This window comes from Pleurodeles waltl, chromosome 10 (genome assembly GCF_031143425.1).
Source record: "Pleurodeles waltl isolate 20211129_DDA chromosome 10, aPleWal1.hap1.20221129, whole genome shotgun sequence".
Classification (NCBI taxonomy): domain Eukaryota; kingdom Metazoa; phylum Chordata; class Amphibia; order Caudata; family Salamandridae; genus Pleurodeles; species Pleurodeles waltl.
Window position 1 is genome coordinate 955270161 of NC_090449.1, and position 21396 is coordinate 955291556.

The 21396-nt window shown below is 44.9% G+C and overlaps 1 protein-coding gene across 2 annotated transcripts in view; it reads left to right on the forward strand.

The window, feature by feature from the left end:
* Positions 1 to 21396, forward strand: part of MALRD1 (MAM and LDL receptor class A domain containing 1) — a 2469603-nt gene that overhangs the window by 1568103 nt on the left and 880104 nt on the right. The window lies entirely within an intron of this gene.

Sequence of the window (21396 nt, forward strand, 5' to 3'; positions counted from 1 at the left end):
CCTTAGCTCACTTGTAGATTATCTGCACTACATGGATAATTTTTAAATCAATTAAAAGTACATTGGATATTGGGGAGTTTTACTCTGTGCTAGGCCCAGGATTTACGAATGAGGAGGTCAGTGTGTGTTCAATGTTTTGTCAGCACTTGTACACATAGGCCACTGTGTTGTTGTCTGAGCTGAAGAATCCTGAGACTGCAATGCAAATTGTTCTTTCAGTGATCCATGGACCAACAATATATTTGCAGAAGATTAAGGGCATCTTTACAAGTTTGGCAGCTTGTGGACCACCATGGTACCGGTGGCAGTCCGACCGCCACTACTTTGGCAGTCAGACCACCGGATTACGAGTTTGGGGGTCGGATCGCCAGAAGATCGCCAGCACCACTACAGTCAATGTAGCGGAGACCAAAGCGGTCCTGACCACAGTGGCCAATGTTGGAGATTCCAGCATTGGTACCACCGTGGCCATTATGACCTGCAGGACCACCAAGCTTTCAATGGTATCCCTTACCTGCTTGACTGCCGCAGAAAGCTTGGCAGTCAGGCAGGTAAGGAGCCCAAAATGAGGGGCCCTAGTTGATCAGCCCCATGGAGGGTGAGATGGGGACCAATGTGGGCCCCCCAAAAATTTGGGTTTGGGGGCGCACTGTGCCCGTGCCCGACATGGTGCATGGGCACAGCCCACCATCTGGCAGACAGATAGGGATGTATGGCCGGCAGTAGCTCCATAAAACTGCTCCCTTCCTTCCCCCGCTAGCCACACCAGCACCGTGGGGAACTCGTAATCCGGAGGTCTTGGGACCGCTGCCCTGGCACTGTTCAAAAGACCCCCACCATGGTGATCTGGCAGTCCGACTGCCATACTCGTAATGAGACCCTAAGAAAGGTAACCTCTGTAACGTTTTAGGGTTGATGGATGCACTAAGCTAACCAGATGACATTCATTGAGATTTAGGCTATTCAACCCACATTTCAATAAAGAGGTAGTTAACGCACATTTTTCAGATGCCTACAGATAAAGAAAAGCACTGAATTAAGGAAGAAACATATTTAAAATATCTCCAGACTCCCACTCCCTCCAAGTGATTGGGGGTTCAACAGTTCAAAGACAATTTTGAGAAAATATGGAAAGCTACTGCTCTAAAAATGTCAATCATTCCAAAGATGCTAAATTAGTTTGGGATTTTTTTTTTTTATCATGGTCTACATATATGTATATTTTTCGCTTCTACATTTCACACTTTATCTTTGGAATGAGTCAGGAGGAAAAGTGCGATATCATCCTTCTCAGGCAGCGGAACCTGCAGGATTTTAAAGGTATACAAAGCTGTGTTGTCCCTTAGTTTAAGAAGTGCGAATTGAGACAGCAGGCAAATTACGCAGACCACCGTGAGAAATAGTGATTAGTACTCTGAAATGATATTTATATACATTTTTGGAGAACATCAATTTTTTTCCTCAAAAATAGGCATTTCAGGTTCAACAAAATAAACTCAACCACGCTAAAAATAGTAATTTATAACATTCAAGCTATTCAAGATGAAAACAGTTTTTATCCTACAATATCACTTTTTCTCGTCTATTGGCTAAAAAATAAAATAATTGCTCCTCAAAAATGTCATGAACTTTCACTCGATACATTTAATATTAAAAAACTACCTAATAATTGAAACTGTACGGAGATGCTGTAATATGTCAAGCAAATTGCATAAAGTTGATTGTGATAAAATCGTTGTCTTCTCCTATAGAAGATTATTTTTTTCCAACACAAGCTATTCTAATTACATGCTCTTGTGGCATTCAGTTGTAGACATGATTGCACATTTCTCCACCCAGAAAGGATCAGATAAATCAAAATGCTCTCTTTGTTTTACATATCGTTATAATTATATTTAGAGGGTAATAATTTCTAGCATTAATAGAGCATGAATTACTCCTCCAATATAGAACAGTCTATAAAAAAACAGGTTGATGCCATATAAAAAGGTAATTCAGGTTACTCCTAAAGAATACTACTCAAACTGTGTATTGTTGGCAATGAACAAGTAAAATTAGACTTTTAACATGATCAACAAACTGTCTAACAGCACCCGTTCTATCCATTCATCAATTTGGGCCCACCTGTTCTGTAATAAAAAAGAATATTGACAACTTTCCACATATTCATAAAAGTATACACAGTAATACACAGTAAAAGTTCCATCTAAACTACTTCTGGAACTCAGGATCCCATTATTGCTCCTAATAAAGGGGACATTTCTAATATAACAAATGAGATTGCACTCTCGCACTCTTTTGACCACTTTCATAGTCTCTCTCTTGATCACCTTCATGAACTAATACTAAACTTCAAATCAGCTCTTCTGGGGATTCTATTCTAATAAAAGTCTATATGAAAATATGCCAGAACTTAGTACTGTAATTTATGAGGTTCTTAAACTCTGGTACTCTCCTACAAAACTCAAACAAGAGAGAGTTAAACTTTTGCTGCAGAAAATTGGCCAAGTATGAGCTCAAGCACATGAAATGCTGAGTAAAGTTGGGGGCAGGTGAAGTTCTCTTTATTAGATGCACTCAGAAGCTAGACATGCATTTTATAAGAGGCAGAAAGAGGACAAAGTCAGGCCTTTGCTTCAAAAGGTCTGCATCATGCCTCCTGCAGCAGGTGAAGGTATGGGGTAGCCAGCCTTGTATGGTGTAGCAAGGTGTGCACTGGCACTAGGGCTTTGAACACACCAGTCTCAGTTAGAACGCTATGAAGCAGCCACCCAAATCACCATGAATGCCCGTATTCTGAATACAGTATAATTGCAGGTAATTAGGGACCCTGTTTAATGTGGTGGCATCCATATGTGTGGCCTTTGAGTGCCAAAATCTGTAGCCTATGACACGTTGCTAGCTTTAGAATTAAGCTGAAGACTTTATGCTGGAGACCATTTGTTCTCCGTGTGTGTGCCTCTGCCCCTTTTGCCTTCCCTCCATGATCCATTTAATTGCCCCTGCAGGCCTGCCTTCTGTGGCCAGCTTGCTGACCCCCAACCGCTTGCCATCCTTTCTCCATGTGCATGCTTCTTACTCACACTTCCATTCACAAGGTCTATTGCCCCGTCCCTCTTGCCCACCATGATCCATTTTGCCACTACTAACCTGACATATGTTGTCTGTTTTGGCTCAACTATCCCTTTCACCTGCCCAGCAGGGCCAGCCTGCTACCACTGAACCCACTCCCACCTTCTCTTTATTGTCAGTGTACATACAACTGTCTCTTCCCTCCTGCTCTTCATGGTCCCTTGTGCCATCACTGCCTCTCCCTTCTGTTTTCTGTGGTCTGCTGTGTGCCACTGCCCCTTGCGTTTTCCCTAAAAGGTCTGTTGTGCTGTCATTGCCCCTATAGCCAACCTTGCAAAGCCAGCTTTAGGCCCCTGCTCTCCCCCCACGCTGTCTTATCCAAGTCATTGACTCTATCCCATCTCTCCTGTCCTACATGGTCCATTGGCATATGCGTATCTCCTCCTTCCTGCCCTCTATGGTGTATGGTACTTCCATTGACACTTCTCTGCATGATCATCCTGCTGCCCTTGCCCAGTTCCCCCTGTCCAAGCCCACTCTCCCCTGACCCTGTTGTCCATGTTTGGGCCTGTCCCCGCTCTATCCTGCTCAACATAATCTATTGTGCTACCACTGCCCTTCCTGCTTGCCCTTCACGGTCAGCTTGCTGCCCTTGCATCCCTCCCCTTGCACTCTTTTGCCCATGTGCATGGCCACTTCCCCTTCCCCCTGTCCTCCATGGTCCGCTGTGCTACTTTTTCCACTTCTACCAGTGTGTCCTGGATGGTCAGCTTGTTGCCCCTGCCTCACTCCTGCCCTTTGTTGTTCATTTGCGAGCCCCTGTCCCCTTCCTCTTGCCCTTCATAGTCCATTGTGATGTCAATGACACCTCCCCGTGACCTCCATTTTCAGAGTTCGTGCCCTTACCCCTGCCCCTGTATCCCTCCTGCCCTCTTTGGTTTGTTGTGATTCCACAGCCTCTCTTACCTTCCCTGCACGGTTGATGGTTGACTTGCTGCCTGTGCACTTCATAGTCTGTTGTTATGCCACTCGCTCTTGGCTTGCCCTGTATAATCTGTTGTGCTGTCACTGCTCTTCTGGCCTCCCCAGCATAGTGATCTTGCTGCTTCTGGACCTGCCTCCTCCTCACCTGTCAGAGCCGATGCCCATGTCCCATTCCTCCTCACAGTCTTCTAATGAACAACTAGACTGTTAACATTCTTTAATAATGACAAAGTGTGACAAGCCAGTGATCTCCTCTTGATGGAATCAAAGCTGTCAAAACTAAAGCATTTCCTTTAGAAATGTACATAAAGAATGAGGGGGTTCTTTTCTTCATAAAAACTATGGTCAGTGCTCTAGAAGGCTTTCTGAGTTTTCAAAGGGGTTTTACACTATTTGCCATTTTTGTATGCATGTTTTTTGTCCAACTGATTGCCTGATTATTTGTTGCTCGAATGACTTGCACACTTTCATAATTGGCCTACGTCTGAGTGATATTTGGAATTTAATGTAAGGTGGTCATCTCTAGGGACATTTGCGTCAACAAGATGTTCCATCTCTTCATTTGCTGTAGTATCCTTTCAGTTTCATCAAGATGGTGTTCAGATGTGCCACACTTTTATCATAAATACAGAATATTAGCACTCTATTTGATCATTAAAACACTGTAGTAAACTATTGTTGATTGCAAGTGGCATAACTGGCAGGCTGCTGATTATGTCATTATTTTGCTTTCTACAGCATCAACCATAATCTGTGTAACAGAACAAACCTTAGTTTTTCATTTCTAAAAGAAATAGTTTTACAGCTTTGATTCAATCAAGATGGTGATCATGCATTTATGTCGATTATACAAAAGGTGCCTTGTTAATAGTGCGCAGAGCAGCTAACCTACTCTTGTTTTTATATATGTATACTGACATGGAACTATTGCAGCTGAAACAAACATCAGCAAGACATACTTTGTGTACTTCTGAATGACAATCTTTTCAAAGAAGGCCTTCTAACTTTATTACAGTTGCTCAAGGATTTTCCTCTTGCCATGTGGCATTACATTCATATCCAAAGGTTCACTGTTACTAATATAAGTAGTTTGTTCAGACACTTTCGGATGTCATTAGGTCAGAGAGGCAGAATCATTATTCATGTAGCGGGTTAATGCTATGGTGTTAAGGCTGTGTGATGTCATAATAGTCTGTAATATGATTTCTTGAAAATGTAATTTCTCTCTCTTGCTCAACGTTTGTATTGACACCAATAATTGACATCCTTTAAGATGATCTTTTGCTCTCTGAAAATTGTCTACTGAATATCATGACAACTTTTTCACTTAGCTTTCTCAGTAACAGCTGCACATATGTACTCTTGAGAATGAGTAAATTCCATCTTGTTCTGAGAAGTTGGTTTAATATATGTTTACGAATATGGCCTTCCCATTGCTTTGCTCTTCAAATTTTGAATATTTCAACTACCCGAGTTTTAATTTAGTTGTTTCTTCGTATTATTTCAATAAAATACACATAAATGCATGTCACAGGGGCACAACACATGACAGCAGTTGCGTTTGACTGCCCCATCGTACTCCGAGGAGTTTTTCCATGTTAAAGTTACCTTACCTTTCATCCGGGCCCGTGAATTCTATGATGAGTAAGGCCTCAATCATGGTCGTAGAGGCAGTTGTATTATTTAGGCAGATAACTTGGCCTAGATCCCAGCTATCTCTTGAACTCAGTTTCCGCTATCTACTAGGATGTTGCCTTTATGTTGCTGAAATGCTTTTGACCTTTGAGTGCCGACTGTGTCACATTCATCATCAACCAGGAGTCCATTCTTGAAACCAAAAAAAGGTCGTGCATGGACAGATATATTGGTGTTTGCATCATCTAAATCCACATCCCTATACCTTACTTCCCTGCACTGCAACTCCTTCCTCTATTTTTACAGTAAATGAAGAACGAAATATGAGTCTTTCTTGAGTTCTCTTTTCTGCAGGTGACCTGATAACAATAACCCTTGTGCTACACTGTAGCTGACTCTGTTTTTTCTTTCTAAATTATTTACGGGGCATCGCAGAGAAGTAACATTGTGCGGAACATCACACAGTGACTATAAATCTCTGATTACATCAAAGTGAAAAAGAAGAATTAGATACAGCTTCTCACTAAAATGTGATTATGCCACCCTTTTCCAATTCTTGTCATAAGGTTTGGAGTCTCCACACTTGAGAATATTCCTGATCTTGCACCTGCTTTACTTCACATGAAACCTGGTGCTTAATTATGTGTCTCTCTGTACTGGTCTGCCTTTTATGGTCTGGCACAGTGGTTCCCAACCTGTGGTCTGGGGTCCTCTGGGGGTCCACAAAACCTACACTGGGGGTCCGCAACTGTTTAGAAAATTTAATAATATTAACAGATTAATAAAGTTTATATAATTGAACTGGCTAAATGTACAATTGAAAAATTTAAAATGTACTGTAAATATCAAGAAATTTGAAATTGTAGGTTACAAATTAAATTAGTATCCTCAGATTGATTCATGATAGCAGTGCAGGTGCATCAAACAGAATATAGTATGGTTAGCCTCTCTCGCTCCCCACTGAGCAACTCCCCCAGTGTACTGCTGCCCCCCACATTGCTCCATGAGCTCTGCTTCGGCAAGTTTGAGGCCCTCCTCCACGCGCAGGCTCCTACCTGTGCCTCATCCCTGGGGGCCGAGTAGTGAGCCTCTGAATGTCTCCTTTCTGCTATTTCTGTTTTCCCCTTTTGATTTCTGCTGTTTGCCTCTCTTTTCTGCTTTTTGCCTTTCATTCTGCCTTGCTCTTATTCTGCTTGTCTTCACTCTCGCATCACCCCCTTCCTGTCCCTGCCACTGCTTCAGCCTTGCGGCCCTGCCCCCCTCTCAGCACCATGTTTCCTGCCTCCCTGCTGACCAACCCCTCCTACCTCCCTGCCCTTCTTAATGGCGCCTGCTGTGCGGTGCCAGAGTGACTAAACTTCCCCCTGGTCTGCATCTGCTGCTCCCCACTGCTCAGCTCCACCAGTGTGCTGCTGCCCCAGTGCTGCTCTGTGAGCTCTGCTGCGGTGATTTTGATGCCTTCCTCCACCCATAGGCTTCTGCCTGCACCTCATCCCTGGTGGCCCAGTGGTGAGCCTCTGTCTGTCTCTACCTCATTTCTGCTATTTCTGCTTTTTCTTTTTTATTTCTGCTTTTTTCCTCTCTTTTCTGCTTTTTGCCTTTCATTCTGCCTTGCTCCTATTCTGCTTGTCTTCACTCTCGCATTACCCCCTTCCCGTCCCTGCCGCTGCTTCACCCTTGCGGCCCTGCCCCCCTCTCAATGCCACGTTTCCTGCCTCCTGCCTCCGAGCTGACCAGCCCCTCCTACCTCCCTGCCCTTCTTAATGGTGCCCGCTGTGCGTTGCCAGACCGACTAAACTTCCCCCTGTCTGCGTCTGCTGCTCCCCACTACGCAGCTCCACCAGTGTGTTGTGCCCTTGTGCTGTCTGTGAACTCTGCTGCGGTGAGTTCGAGGGCCTCCTCCACCCACAGGCTTCTGCCGGCACCTCATCCCTGGTGGCCCAGTGGTGAGCCTCTGTCTGTCTTTACCTCATTTCTGCTATTTCTGCTTTTTCTTTTTTATTTCTGCTTTTTGCCTCCCTTTTCTGCTTTATGCCTTTCAGTCTGCCTTGCTCTTATTCTGCTTGCCTTTGTTCTGTCATCTCCCCCTTCCTGCCCCTGCTGCTGCTTCGTCCCTGAGGCCCCGCCCCCTCTCTCAATGTTGAGTTTCCTGACTTTGAGCTGACCAGCCCCTCCCACCTCCCTACCCTTCTTAATGGTGGCCTCTGCGCGACCGCACTGCTGATGCATCAAAGGCATTACCGTCTGCACCCGCCCGCACTTGGACCGCATCTAGCGCCATGGTCCATGGCTCCTGTGGCATCTGATGGTACGATGCTGGCACCCTCCACGCCCTCAACCCAAGAGGATCGACCGCCTGCCTGCTCACCTCACCTATGAACACACAGGGCCCCTTCTCCTGCTGCAACTGAACCTTCATTTGCCTCCAAACACCAGACCCACCCAGCAAAAGCCCACCCGTACATCTCAACTGCATGATACTCAAAACCTGCTTCCTTATCAGACACCCAGTAGAGATTTAGGACCTGCTCGACACCATCTCCCCATATGTTGCCTTCTCACAGAAACCTGGATAACCCCCACCTCAGCCCTGGATATTGCCACTGCCATCCATGACAGCTACAAAATTATCAACAAAGACTGCATCAACAGACCAGGAGGAGGCATCACCAACGTCCACAAATACACCCTCCCCCTCACGACCAGCTCGGACAGCTACTCTCCCAGAAAGGAACACCTGCACTTCCAGATTCAGACCAATCCGAACACCACCTTCCATTGAACCCTCATCTACAGATCCCCCGGACACCACCCTCCTTTCAGCAATTCACTAGCCAACTTCATATCACTCCACACCTTCACTTCAGTGAATTACATCCTCCTCGGCGACCACAATTTCCACCTGGATAATCTCAGCGACCAGAACACTTCATCCCTACTAGAAAACCTCACCACCCACCACTGAATCCACTTCTCCTTCACCAAGAACATCGAGTACCACCATGCCCACTGCCACCCCTCCAGAAACTGGAGCAAGATCCCAGGAGCCAAACTCACCAAAGTCCTCTGCCACGCGCTACCACCGGACACCACGGACGCCAACACATCAGCCTGTAACCTCCAACAATGGATTTCCAACTGTGCTGACACTCTGGCCATCCTCAGGAAATCCTCCACCAATCAATACCACAAGAAAACCAGCTGGTTCTCCCCCGACCTCCAAGAATCCAAGCGCACCTGCAGATGACTCAAGAGGAAGTGGAGATGCAGCAAGAACACGGGAGACCACAAAGCCTTCAAAACCTCCACCACCGCACACCACCTACTCTTCAGAACAGCAAGATAATTGAACATCCAGGAACACATAAATGTCAATGCCCACAACAGCAAGGAACTTTTCACCATGGTCAAAGAATTCACCAAAACCCAGCATGGATACCACATACATCCCTCCCTTCTAAGACCTCTGCAACAACCTCGCCTCTTTCTTCCACAACAAGATCCAGGACATCTACTCCAGGCCCTGCCAACCCTACACCACTGGACCCCCTCAAATCAGAAGACACCCTCAAGATCATGAAATTATACCACTCCGGAACACCTTCAGACCCCTGCGCCAACCAAATCTTCAACTGAGCCAGTGTATCCACTTGCCAGGCCTAAACCTTCCCTTTTTATACATGTAAGGCACCCCTAAGGTAGGCCCTAGGTAGCCCCATGGGCAGGGTGCAGTGTATGTTAAAGGTGAGACCTGGACCAATGTGTTTTACATGTCCTAACAGTCAAATACTGCCAAATTGTTTTTCACTGTTGCAAGGCCTATCCCTCTCATAGGTTAACATGGGGACTGCCTTTAAATATCTTTATGTGTTGTTTCCATTTGGGAGCAGATATAGAGATATGGAGTTTGGGGTCTCTGAACTCACAATTTTAAAAATACATCTTTTGGTAAATTTGATTTTATATTGTCAGTTTGAAAATGCCCCTTTCAGAAAGTGGACATTTTGTTTCTTAAACTATTCTGTGGCTCTGCCTGCTTGTGTATTTGTTGTCTGGGTCAGACTGACAGTTGGGCTGTTTTTTAATCTCCACTAGACTGTGAAACAAAGGGAGCTGGGGTGTAGCCTGCAAATCCTGATGTGTCATCTGGGCTAGAGTGGAGGAAGGAGCTAACACTTACACCTGAATGGGCTGTGCCTGCCCTCACACAATGTAGACTTCAATCCTCTGGTGTGCGTCTGAAGCCAGGCCAGGGCAAGATAGGTTCTTGTGAACAACAGAGACTTTCCTTTGAAGTTTGCCTACTTCAAAGGCAGAAAGGAGTATAAGCGGTGGACCCAAAACCCAGATTTTCAGATTACTTCTGTAATTAAGAGGAACCTCTGCCAAGGAGAAGAGCTGAAGAGCTGGAGGTGGAGTATTACCCCGTTGCCTGAGACTGTGCTTTGCTGGGTTGGTCTGCAGTTGCTGATTCTGCCTGAAAGAGGACAAAGACTGGACTTTTTGGTACAAATCTGCTTGCGAAGTGTCTCCAAGGGCTTGGACTGAGTTTGCCTCCTGTTTTGAAGTCTCAGGGCCATCAAAGACTTCCTCTGCCAGCACCTGGACTCTCTGCTGAGACTCCTACCCTACCAAGTGGTGTGTGCCCTATCCAGTCCCTGGGCCGTTGAAAGGTGAAGCTGGTGGAACCATAATGGAAATCCACACACAGGAGCCATGCAGGGAAAATGTCAAAGCACCACCTGCATCACGGCTGGAATCGGTGCACCACCTGCATCGTGGCTGGGAAATTGACGCATCATCCGCATACCAGCTGGAGAAACAACACAACACCCGCTTGCAGCTGCTGAAATTGACTTAAACCCCACACAGTGTGAATTCTCGTCCTCCTGGGGCCAGATTCCTCATGCAACATCGCTCAGCATCAAAATCGAAATGAACCCGTCCGGACCCGAGGTGCCTGTCCAGAATTCATCACATTGCTCTTTTGTGGGAGAGAAAAATGACTCATCGCCTACCCGTCAGGACAAGAAACAATGCATTGCCTCACTTGGGAGTTAGGAATTGATGCATTGCTGACTTTTCTGACACACGCTCGCCCGTGCGGCTTTATTTTTTATGCAAACCAGGTAGTTTGTGTAGCTTCAACGCATTCACTGTTTTCCATGGAATAAGACTCTTTTTGATTTAAAAATTCATACCTTGACTTGTGTATGTTGGATTTTTGTGTTTTTGATCTTTTTTGATTTAGATTAATATTAGCTATTATTCTAAACTGGTGTGGTCTCCATTTTGAAGTGTTTTCACTGTATTACTGTGTGTGAGCACACATACTTTACACATGGCCTTTGAGATAAGCCTGGCTGCTTGTGCCAAGATAACAAAGGGGTTAGCAGGGATTGTCTTAGGAATGTGACTTCCTTACCCTGAATAGAGTGAGGGTCACTGCTTGGAAAAAATGCAAACTGACTGCCAACCAGAGACCCCATTTCCAACAGTATTGTATTGGTGCTTTTCATATTTCGTGTGTTTACAGCAATTTCTGACACCAACTTGCATTAAGCATAGAAGTTGAATGCCAAATTTTACGGAGAGCTGTGAGAAAATGCAGTTTTTTGTGCAGTCGCCCCATTTTTTCAGATTTTTATTGTTGGCTTTTAGACTATGTCCATTGGGGAACTTGTTTCTATTGTCTAATGAACGTGCTCTGAACTCTATTTAAAAGCTGGCTAATCCCTAACGGGCACATTTAAATCTCCTATATGGTAAAGGACCTGTATTCACGGCCCGGAAAGTAAATGTGGCCCTTAGCGCCCCTTAGCACCCCCTAACGCCATCATGTGTGCACCATATCTAAGATACAGTGCACCACAGCGGTAGTTAGGGAAATTAGAGTCAAACTTTTTGACACAAGTTCGGATCATTGCAGGACTGCCATCAAAAATGTTGACGCTAATCCTGAGCCCACTGAGGCCCATTGAAAACAATGGTGTGCTCTAAGCAGGCATTAAAAGTGCCGAAAAAAATGACGCAAATAAATCTCTGAGATTTCTTTGCACCATTTTTTCACACCCGCCCAACAGGGGAATGCCCCTTTGCATACATTAGGCCTGGCGGAGGTTTCATGTAGCTCAAAGGGTTGCAAAGTGGCAAAATGCATGCATTGGCCACTTTGTAGTTTTGGCACAGTAATAAAAGTGTAAACAAAATGATGCTAATGTGGCACAAAGAGGCGTTCGGGGCTCTTAAATCAGCACCCAATACTGCTAATTTGGGGAAAGGGATCTGCTGGAAAAATAGTCAAAACTCTATTTTCAATAGATATTAAAAATCATAATCAATGGTGAAGCCTGACTTTAATGAACAGTAAGGAAAACCAACTTTCAGAAAGTTACTCTTCACCTGCTTGAGATTTCAGGAGGCTAATTTGCATTAGCTCTCCAACTACACTCAGCCAGTGCTCCGTTTCCGAATGAGTGGTGAAGTTATTTCCAGGATCACACAAAATGCTGACCTGGATGGGCAGGGATGAGTTCTATGAGCTTGATAAAATAAACAACATGGGGACTGTGCCCCTCCTGTTAAGACCCCAGTGTCAAATCCCTCATGACATGTCTGTGTGAAGCACATATAAATGTTTATGGTCCTTCAAAGATGAGCAAACAAGACCTTAGGACAGTACTTGTATATTACCTAGCTGGTTGATAATAAACACTTATTTTGTCCTACTGGACTTTTGTTGGTGGGTTTGGTGTGGGTACAGTGCCCACTTCAAACTGGATTTTAGTGTTAGGTGACACTAGCATTTCTATAGTACTCTCCTCCAAACCCATATAAACATTCAGCTTTCAACGTTCAAGTTTAAAAATGCCAAAGACTTTTGCTATTTTTAAAATGCCCATACACATGGTATTTTGAGTTTGTTTACAGTAAAGTGAACAGGAATTACTGCGAAAATAGTTAGGTGAGATCATGGGAAGCTTTACTTCATTGATCAGAGAGGAACTAGGACTGTCTTAAGTTGTCTTCCATCCTCAGGCTGGTGAACCCTTCAAAGCTGGACCCTGACCCAGCATTCCCCAGAACACTGCTGGGTATCTGAAAGGATACCAGGCAGACTGACTGTGCTCTGTCTGGCATCTATGATCTTTGAGGAGGACCATAGGAGGTTGGATACCCTTCCAATTAAAATCCAAGAAGAGAAATTAGATTGAATTCAGTTTTTACACATAGAGAAAGGTTTTTACTCCAAAAAATGACAAAGTCCATTTTCACTATAGAACTGGTTGGTGTAGCGGACCTGCACTCTATCATGTTCGACTTCAAATTGCTCCTAGGTTCTGGTCTACCGTGATTATTGAATACCACTGGAGCTTTGCACACTTTGGTTTATTTTTACTTACATCTTTAGAAAACCATAACTGCAGTTACCCTTTATGGATTTTCTATCGTTTTGGCGTCAGTTTGCCTATATTGTTCTCTGTCTTTATGTAGTGGATTTACATTGTTTGTGTTCGAAAGTTTAGGTGGTCTTTAAGTACGTGTAAATTCTTTACACATTTTCTTTAAGTCTGTCTGCTTTGTGCCACAGCTACTAGAGGTCTGAGCTCAGACTTAAATTACTGGAACCTTTAAATGGATCTAACAAGATAGTGACTTTATTACTTTTGATGGACACCAGTATAACAAAACTAATAAGCCACTTTCTCACAAAAGTAAATTTTGTTTCTCTAAGGTCTGCTTCAAAGGGCTGTAATCCAATCACCAAAACATTGCTCATTTGGCATACTGATGTTGGAATGCACCATGACCATGACCAGCAATGGTCCGTGCCCAGCAATTTGCCTCCTTTCCCTATTTACTTGACTCAAATCATAGTTTAAATTGGTTTGAACCATTAACCTTGTTTGCATGTTTGCATGTGCATGAATCTACTGAGACACTATTTCAATGACATGTTAACAAAGGCTTTTTCTGAACTCTCTGTCTGCTTTTGGAATTTAACAAGTATACACACATTGTCAAATTTACAATGTTATTTACCTTATAAAGAAATGTTCTTTAATTCATTTTATATGCAGAACTCTCTACTGTAAATTTTACGTTAACAAGATTAACAAGTGTATTGGCAGGGCCAAATTACAAAACATTTCTAACTGGGTTTTTTTCCCCTTTGTGAAATGTTATGGTAGTGATTGTTACAACTTCTTTTATCACAGCAGTATGAAAATCGGGTTTCTTTAGGTGGGAATGTGTGGCAAAAGTGTGTGTACATATTTGTTCTTCTGCATTTTGTGATGGCGATGAGTTTTTTTTTTTTTTCTGCTTTTGTGTTTTTGTGCTGCACTGTTATAGTGTGATGTTGTTGTGATGTACTGCATTTTGTATGGTGCTGTATCAACCATATTGGGCTACCAGAACCAAGGAGAGACACTGTCTGCCTGCCGGGAAAGAGGGGGCTCAGAAAAGCCAATTTTGTTTAGCTATTTCTCAAGGGATGTATAGTAGTTGGAAAGATGGCTAGCCAAGGGAAGACTATCTCAGTTGTGGGCAGCTACTTAGAAGAATGAGGGGTCACTGGATCCAGAACATCAGATATGTGAGATGTATGCTAGTCATGTGGTAGAAGAACAGAGGAAATAGGAGGTTCACACAAAGCAGACTTTATTACAGAGCTAGAGTGGATCAAAAAGACGAAGAGCCCTTTGGGCATGACAGACCAATAAAAAGCGAGCCCTTTTCTGAATGGACAGGCAGAGGAGGGCTTTAAAGTGTTGGTGTTTGAGGTGCAGGCATAAAGATTAAAGACCAAGCTAGCTGCTCTATTCTGGATGATCTGAAGTCTGTTTGCTGTTTACCTGGGAATTTTGACATACACGGTGTTACCATAGTCTAGGCCACTGGTAATAAGGGCCTGAATGACAGACTTGTAGAAATTAACAGGGAGCCATTAAAAGACTATCTTGACCTTCTTAAGTATGCCAAAGTAAGTTGCAGATACCAATGTGATTTAGTCAGTCATGGTGAATTTACTATCTACAATAATTCCAAGGTTATTGGTGGAGGAGTATGGCGAGGGTGAAGGCCAAGTTCGAGTCGTCTCCTGCGGTTGTCCCAAAAAAAGCTTGCTTCCAAAGAGCGTGACTCACGTTTTACCCCAGTCTCATTGCTGATGTCTGCTTTAGACAATGCTAATTCATATAGTGGGTCACATAGCTTATGCAGGTATTGAAACTCTTATGGGTGAAGGCTATGTTTACAGACATAGATTAAATATAATGTGTATCATCTACATAGGAGATGATTTCCCTAAGCCCTGATTACTGACAATGCTAGCGAGAGGGACTGTGTAAATATTAAACAGTCAGAGTCAGAGAGGTGTCCTAGGTTACACCACAGTGAAGTGGGTAGTGTTGGATCGGCAGGGGGCTAGTGGGATGAACTGAGATCTATCAGAAATTAAAGAGTCAAACCAGTTGAGGGTGTCTAGACCACTACTGCAGTCATGGAGGTGATAAAGATGGAGAGTATGGGAAACAATGTCAAAAAACGTAGACAGGTTGAGAAGCCTCAGGGTTGCAGAAGCGCTCTGATGTAGGATATGGTAGACATCATCAGTTGCAATGATGAGAGCTGTCTCAGGACTTTGTACTGCTCTGATTCTAGACGGGAAGAGTCCAGCAGGGTGTTATCTTTAAGGTAAAATTATAACTTGGCTTTGACTGCTTTCTTGAGAACTTTACCTAGGATGGGAAGGAGAGAGATCAGCCTGTAGCTTGAAAGAACTTGGGGATTGGCACTGGGTTTCTTGAGCTGCGGGAGAACATTATGATGTTAACCTCCACATTGGATCTCAGATCACAGAAGAGCTACATTGCATGTAGAGGGGAGTCCAGGACCTTTAATATCCTGGCAGAAAGAGAAGAAAAAATTGGGCAAATGATCATCTAGAGATCCACATTTGGTGGAAATACCAGTTTGTTACTATCTAGGCGGTGATGGGCATATAATGGGAGCGTGAGCAACCCAAGCTAGAATGTGAAGGGCTGTTGACCTAAAGGAGCTAGTCAAGAGAGGGCAGAGGAGCAAAGTTGGTAAAGATAGTGCTGATCCTGCTAATAAAAAAGTTTGTGTTTGGAACAAATCAAATCAAATCATTAGCATTTATAAAGCGCGCTACTCACCCGTGCGGGTCTCAAGGCGCTAGGGACAAAGGGGGTGGTTATCGCTGCTCGAACAGCCAGGTCTTTAGGAGTCTCCGGAAAGCGGAGTGGTCCTGGGTGGTCCTGAGGCTGGTGGGGAGGGAGTTCCAGGTCTTGGCCGCCAGGAAGGAGAAAGATCTCCCACCCGCCGTGGAGCGTCGGATGCGAGGGACGGCGGCGAGTGCGAGGCCAGAGGAGCGGAGGGGGCGGGTGGGGACGTAGAAGTTGAGCCGTCTGTTGGGGTATTCCGGTCCCTTGTCGTGGAGGGCTTTGTGTGCGTGGGTGAGAAGTCGGAAGGTGATCCTTTTGCTGACTGGGAGCCAATGCAGGTGTCTCCGGTGTGCGGAGATGTGGCTGTTCCGGGGTACGTCGAGGATGAGGCGGGCTGAGGCGTTTTGAATGCGTTGCAGGCGATTTTGGAGTTTGGCGGTGGTCCCAGCGTAGAGGGTGTTGCCGTAGTCCAGGCGGCTCGTGACGAGGGCGTGGGTCACGGTTTTTCTGGTGTTGGCGGGGATCCAGCGGAAGATCTTGCGGAGCATGCAGAGGGTGAGGAAGCAGGCGGAGGACACGGCGTTGACTTGCTTGGTCATGGTGAGAAGGGGGTCCAAGATGAAGCCGAGGTTGCGGGCGTGGTCTGCGGGGGTCGGTGCGGTGCCGAGGGCCGTGGGCCACCAGGAGTCGTCCCAGGCGGACGGGGTGTTGCCGAGGATGAGGACTTCAGTTTTTTCAGAGTTCAGCTTTAGGCGGCTGAGCCTCATCCAATCTGCGACGTCCTTCATACCCTCTTGTAGGTTGGTCTTGGCGCTGGCGGGGTCCTTGGTGAGGGAGAGTATAAGTTGGGTGTCGTCGGCGTAGGAGGTGATGATGATGTCGTGCTTGCATACGATGTTAGCGAGGGGGCTCATGTAGACATTGAAGAGTGTCGGGCTGAGTGATGAGCCTTGAGGTACGCCGCAGATGATCTCAGTGGGTTCTGAGCGAAACGGAGGGAGGTAGACTCTTTGGGAGCGGTTTACGAGGAAGGAGGCGATCCAGTCCAGGGCCTGGTCTTGGATCCCGGTGGAGCGGAGGCGGGTGATTAGGGTACGGTGACAGACGGTGTCAAAGGCAGCCGAGAGGTCGAGAAGAATGAGGGCGACTGTTTCACCGTTGTCCATCAGGGTTCTGATGTCGTCTGTGACTGAGATGAGGGCGGTTTCAGTGCTGTGGTTGGTTCGGAATCCGGTCTGTGAGGGGTCGAGCAGGTTGTTGTCTTCCAGGAAGGTGGTCAGCTGTTTGTTGACGGTCTTCTCTATTACTTTGGCTGGGAAAGGCAGAAGGGAGATGGGGCGGAAGTTTTTCAGGTCGCTCGGGTCAGCCGTAGGTTTCTTTAGTAGGGCGTTGACTTCGGCGTGTTTCCAGCATTCGGGGAAGGTAGCAGAAGAAAAAGAAGAGTTGATGACGGTCTGGAGGTGCGGGGCGATGATGTTGTCGGCTTTGTTAAAGATGAAGTGCGGGCAGGGGTCCGAAGGGGCGCCGGAGTGGATAGAGTTCATGATGGATTTGGTTTCTTCCGTGCTGATGTGGGTCCAGTTGTTGAGGGTGATGGTCGGGGATGTGGGTTCGGTGGTGTTAGGTTGGGTCTGGTGTCTGAAGCTGTCGTGGAGGTCGCTGATCTTGCGATGGAAGAAAGTGGCGAGGGATTCGCATAGATCCTGTGAGGGCGTGACGGCGTTGGCGTTGGCGCTGCAGTTGGAGAACTCCTTGACGATGCTGAAGAGTTCTCTGCTGTTGTGGCTGTTTTTGTCCAGTCTGTCGGTGAAAAAATTCCTTTTGGCAGTGCGGATCAGGTGGTGGTATTTGCGGATAGCGTTCTTGAGGGCGGTCATGTTGTCAGCGGTGCGGTCCTTGCGCCAGGCTTTCTCAAGTGCGCGACAAGTTTTCTTTGATTCTTTGAGGGTGTCAGAGAACCAGAGGGGTTTCTTGGTGTTGTTCTGTCGCTGCGAGCGTTTGAGGGGAGCAAGGTTGTCTGCGCAGTTGGAGATCCAGTTTGTGAGGTTGAGGGCTGCGACGTTGGGGTCGGTGGTGAGGGTGGGTTGGTTGGCGGCGAGTGCGGCGAAGAGTTGCTCTTCAGGGATCTTGTTCCAAGATGAACAGAGATCCTGAGATGGAGTAATGGCAGTTGTGCAGGCTGAGAAAACTTAATAATTATGCCAATGATCTCCCAAAAGGAGTTGAAACTGTGTTCAATGTAATCCACACAGTGGGTATAGGTAGCATGATGGCCTGCCTGGTTGTATGACAGACCCACGCATGACAGAACGACACATGCCTTAACAATACGGTCGGAACCACAACAGTGTCGTTTCCACACATGCTTTTATCATGGATGCCTTTACATCAAAGTTCATTGTAAAAGCAGGCCTAGTTAAGGCATATGTGGAAACGGCATGCAAACGGCATGTGTGGTTCTGTCATACAACCCCTCCACCATCCTCGAGGCCCAAAACTACCCCCAACCCTAACAACTAAACTACCTTGACATGAGCCCTAAAAACAACTAACCCAATCCTCATCCCCAGCCCTAAAAACTAAAGCACCCCGACCCTCCAGCCACCCTGAGCCCTAAAAAAAAACCCTACCCCAACCTCCCCACCCTTGCCCCATAAAACTAAACTACCCGCACCCCCACCCACCCTAAGCCATAAAAATAAAACTATCCCAACCACCCCACGCCGTCCATAAAAAGTAAATTACCCCAACCCACCTTGAGCCCTAAAAAACTACCCCAAACTCCCCCACCCCTGCCCCTAAAAACTCAACTACCCCAACAGACAGTGAAAAGCGCAATGGGTGCTGCTGCACTCCACGCACCACAACATTGCCACCAGCTCTATTTGTGGCAATGTTGTGGGCTGTTTCGGCCGGCCCGACGAGCGTAATCTCTGTTTCTGCCCGCTGACCCAGCGGGAAACTAGTAATATCCCTCCCGGTCAGGTCAATGCACTGGCGGTTTTCTGACTGCATGATTTCAGCGGATGGGCTTTTCCGTCCACCAAAGTAGTAATACCGGCCAGAAAATTTAGAAACAGTTAACTCAACAATGCTCTTCTCACCCATCACTTAAAGACGGTTACTGTTTTGACTGACAACTCTTTGGCACTGCATGCAGGAAGAGCAGATTGAGACTTAAACCTTCTGTGAACGAACAAGAGGTAAAACTTCTCACCATGGCCCAAAAAGGAATTTCTAGTAAACTCATAAAACTCCAAACCCTTAATTAAATTGTGTAAACCTCATCATAAACCATTATTACATTTTACCAAGTCAGGCAATCATGTAACACTTAAAGAACTTAGACAGTCGTTTTTTTTTCTTCATGAGAATGTAATCTGATTTTTACATCTCCTCTGATTAAATCCATTTAAGGTTTCCCTTCTTATCATGATGTATGGCTATAAAAAACGTTAATTGGTCTTAAAGTCCTGATACATAGAATGCAGATTTAACATAGGTAAAGTTTAATTGACCCAGACAGTATTTAATTCTGTTCTGGTTGTGTTCTTCATCTTAACAACTGGAAAGGACTAAGGGCCTGATATGGAGTTTGGCAGATGGGGTTACCCCGTCACATACGTAACAGATATCCCCTCTGCTGTATGACAATCCCATCATATTTTACAATTCTAAATGAGACCCTACATCTTTACCACTATGCTGAAGGAATTAATAAGGCCAAATCTTCTCTGACACTAATTTATTTCTACAGCCATCTCAGAGGCTGTGGCAGACAGTATACCTTCCACTATGAGTCTACTAAACCTTTCTACCAATCCATTCATATGAGGTAAATACAATATTTTTGTATGCAAAATAGATTTCCTTAAAAACATCTTCGCGTTTTTAAGATGTAAGTTGCACCCTACTGTTTGAAATAATTTGTTCAGGTAAACCTTCTCTCTTGTAACAATCATTGAAGTTCTATGGCAGCTTTCATACTACTTTGTTTCAGCCCAATTTTAGAAGTAATCAGTTGGTACACAAGCTATGCTTGCATACAAGACCTAAATCACGAGAATGCAGCAAGGTTCAGAATCCGTCTGGGTATATCTACCAATGGACAGTCTAGACAAACAAACTGTAATGCTATTTCTTTTACCATATGTTTAAAATCAGAATTGTATTCATTTAATTTCAACAAAATTCTAGCTAACTTAGAAGAAACTTTCTCTGAACAGTGATAGTAGTGGTTTGTGATCAATGTGGATGGTAAATCTCCTACACCAAATATATCTCTTAAAATGTGCAATTGCACATATATTAGCTAACCCCCTCTTTCAATAGTTGAATTTTATCTCTCAGGCAAGGACAATGATCTTGATTTTTTGTGTGATAAAACTACACCAGTGCCCTCCTTGCTGGCAACTGTTGATCTCACCTCCTGCACTGTGCTGTATGGGAATTCAGAAATAAATGAAGTGCATCAATTTTTAAATCTGCAATTTTGTTCAGTTTTTCACTCAAAAAGTGCAAATGTTGTGCTGTTTGTGAGAGAAAACATTTCCATAACCTTAGAGGAAAAATCATGTAAAAGCAGATATGACCGCAAAAATGTTTTGTTAGTAGGTAGGTTTATGCACTCACACTGACTCTGAGAAGGTTATTTTTGGATAGCCACAATTCTGTTCAATAATATGATGTTAGTATTCTACTTCTTGATTTAAGGATTTGCTTTTTTCTTTCTGGCGGGTCATGCCCATTTGTTGTAAAATATCAAGAACCTTATCTAATCTAGTATTACATATCTCAGTAGAATGAGAAAGTAGATTATTATTTATGTTGGTTGTGAGTCCTAACCAAGTAATAATGGCACTGTTCTGTATCAGATTCAGCTAAATTACTTTAATTTAAACCTTATCTCAGTCCTCTTTAGTGTGGCACAGAACAGTCAGACTTAGCCTGATGGAGGTTGGGCCAAATACAGGGACCAGGTTTATCCCACGGAAAAGTTTACCTACTGACTTTAGGGCCTGATTTAAATCTTGGTGGAGGATTACTCCTTCACGAACTTTACGAATGTCATGTCCGCCATATCACGAATTCCATGGGATAAAATGGGATCGTAATATGGTAGATGGAGTATTCTTCACGTTTGTGACAGAGTATTCACCTCTGCCAAGTGCTAAATCAGGCCCTTAGTCTTTTTTTTCCTGGAGACATTTTCTTTTCTACGAGGCAGGCTACTGGCTGGATCAGAAGAATGGCTCAAAGAAGGTGGGGTGTTGCTTAGCACTGTTCTTTGTGAAATCCTCTCTGTTGTGACTTAGACATTTTTCCAGAAGTTGTATTGCTTTCAGTGGTCAAACCAGCAGGTACAACAATGGTGGCAGTGACTCGGCGGTGGTCCCATGGTAGCCTCTGTCTTATTTAGCAAAAAGTTCAGAAAAAGTTTCTAAGTGTCTACTTTTGCCAGCTTCAGGGAGACAAAGTACAATCTAGCACCGGCCAAGGGTCCAGGAGCTTT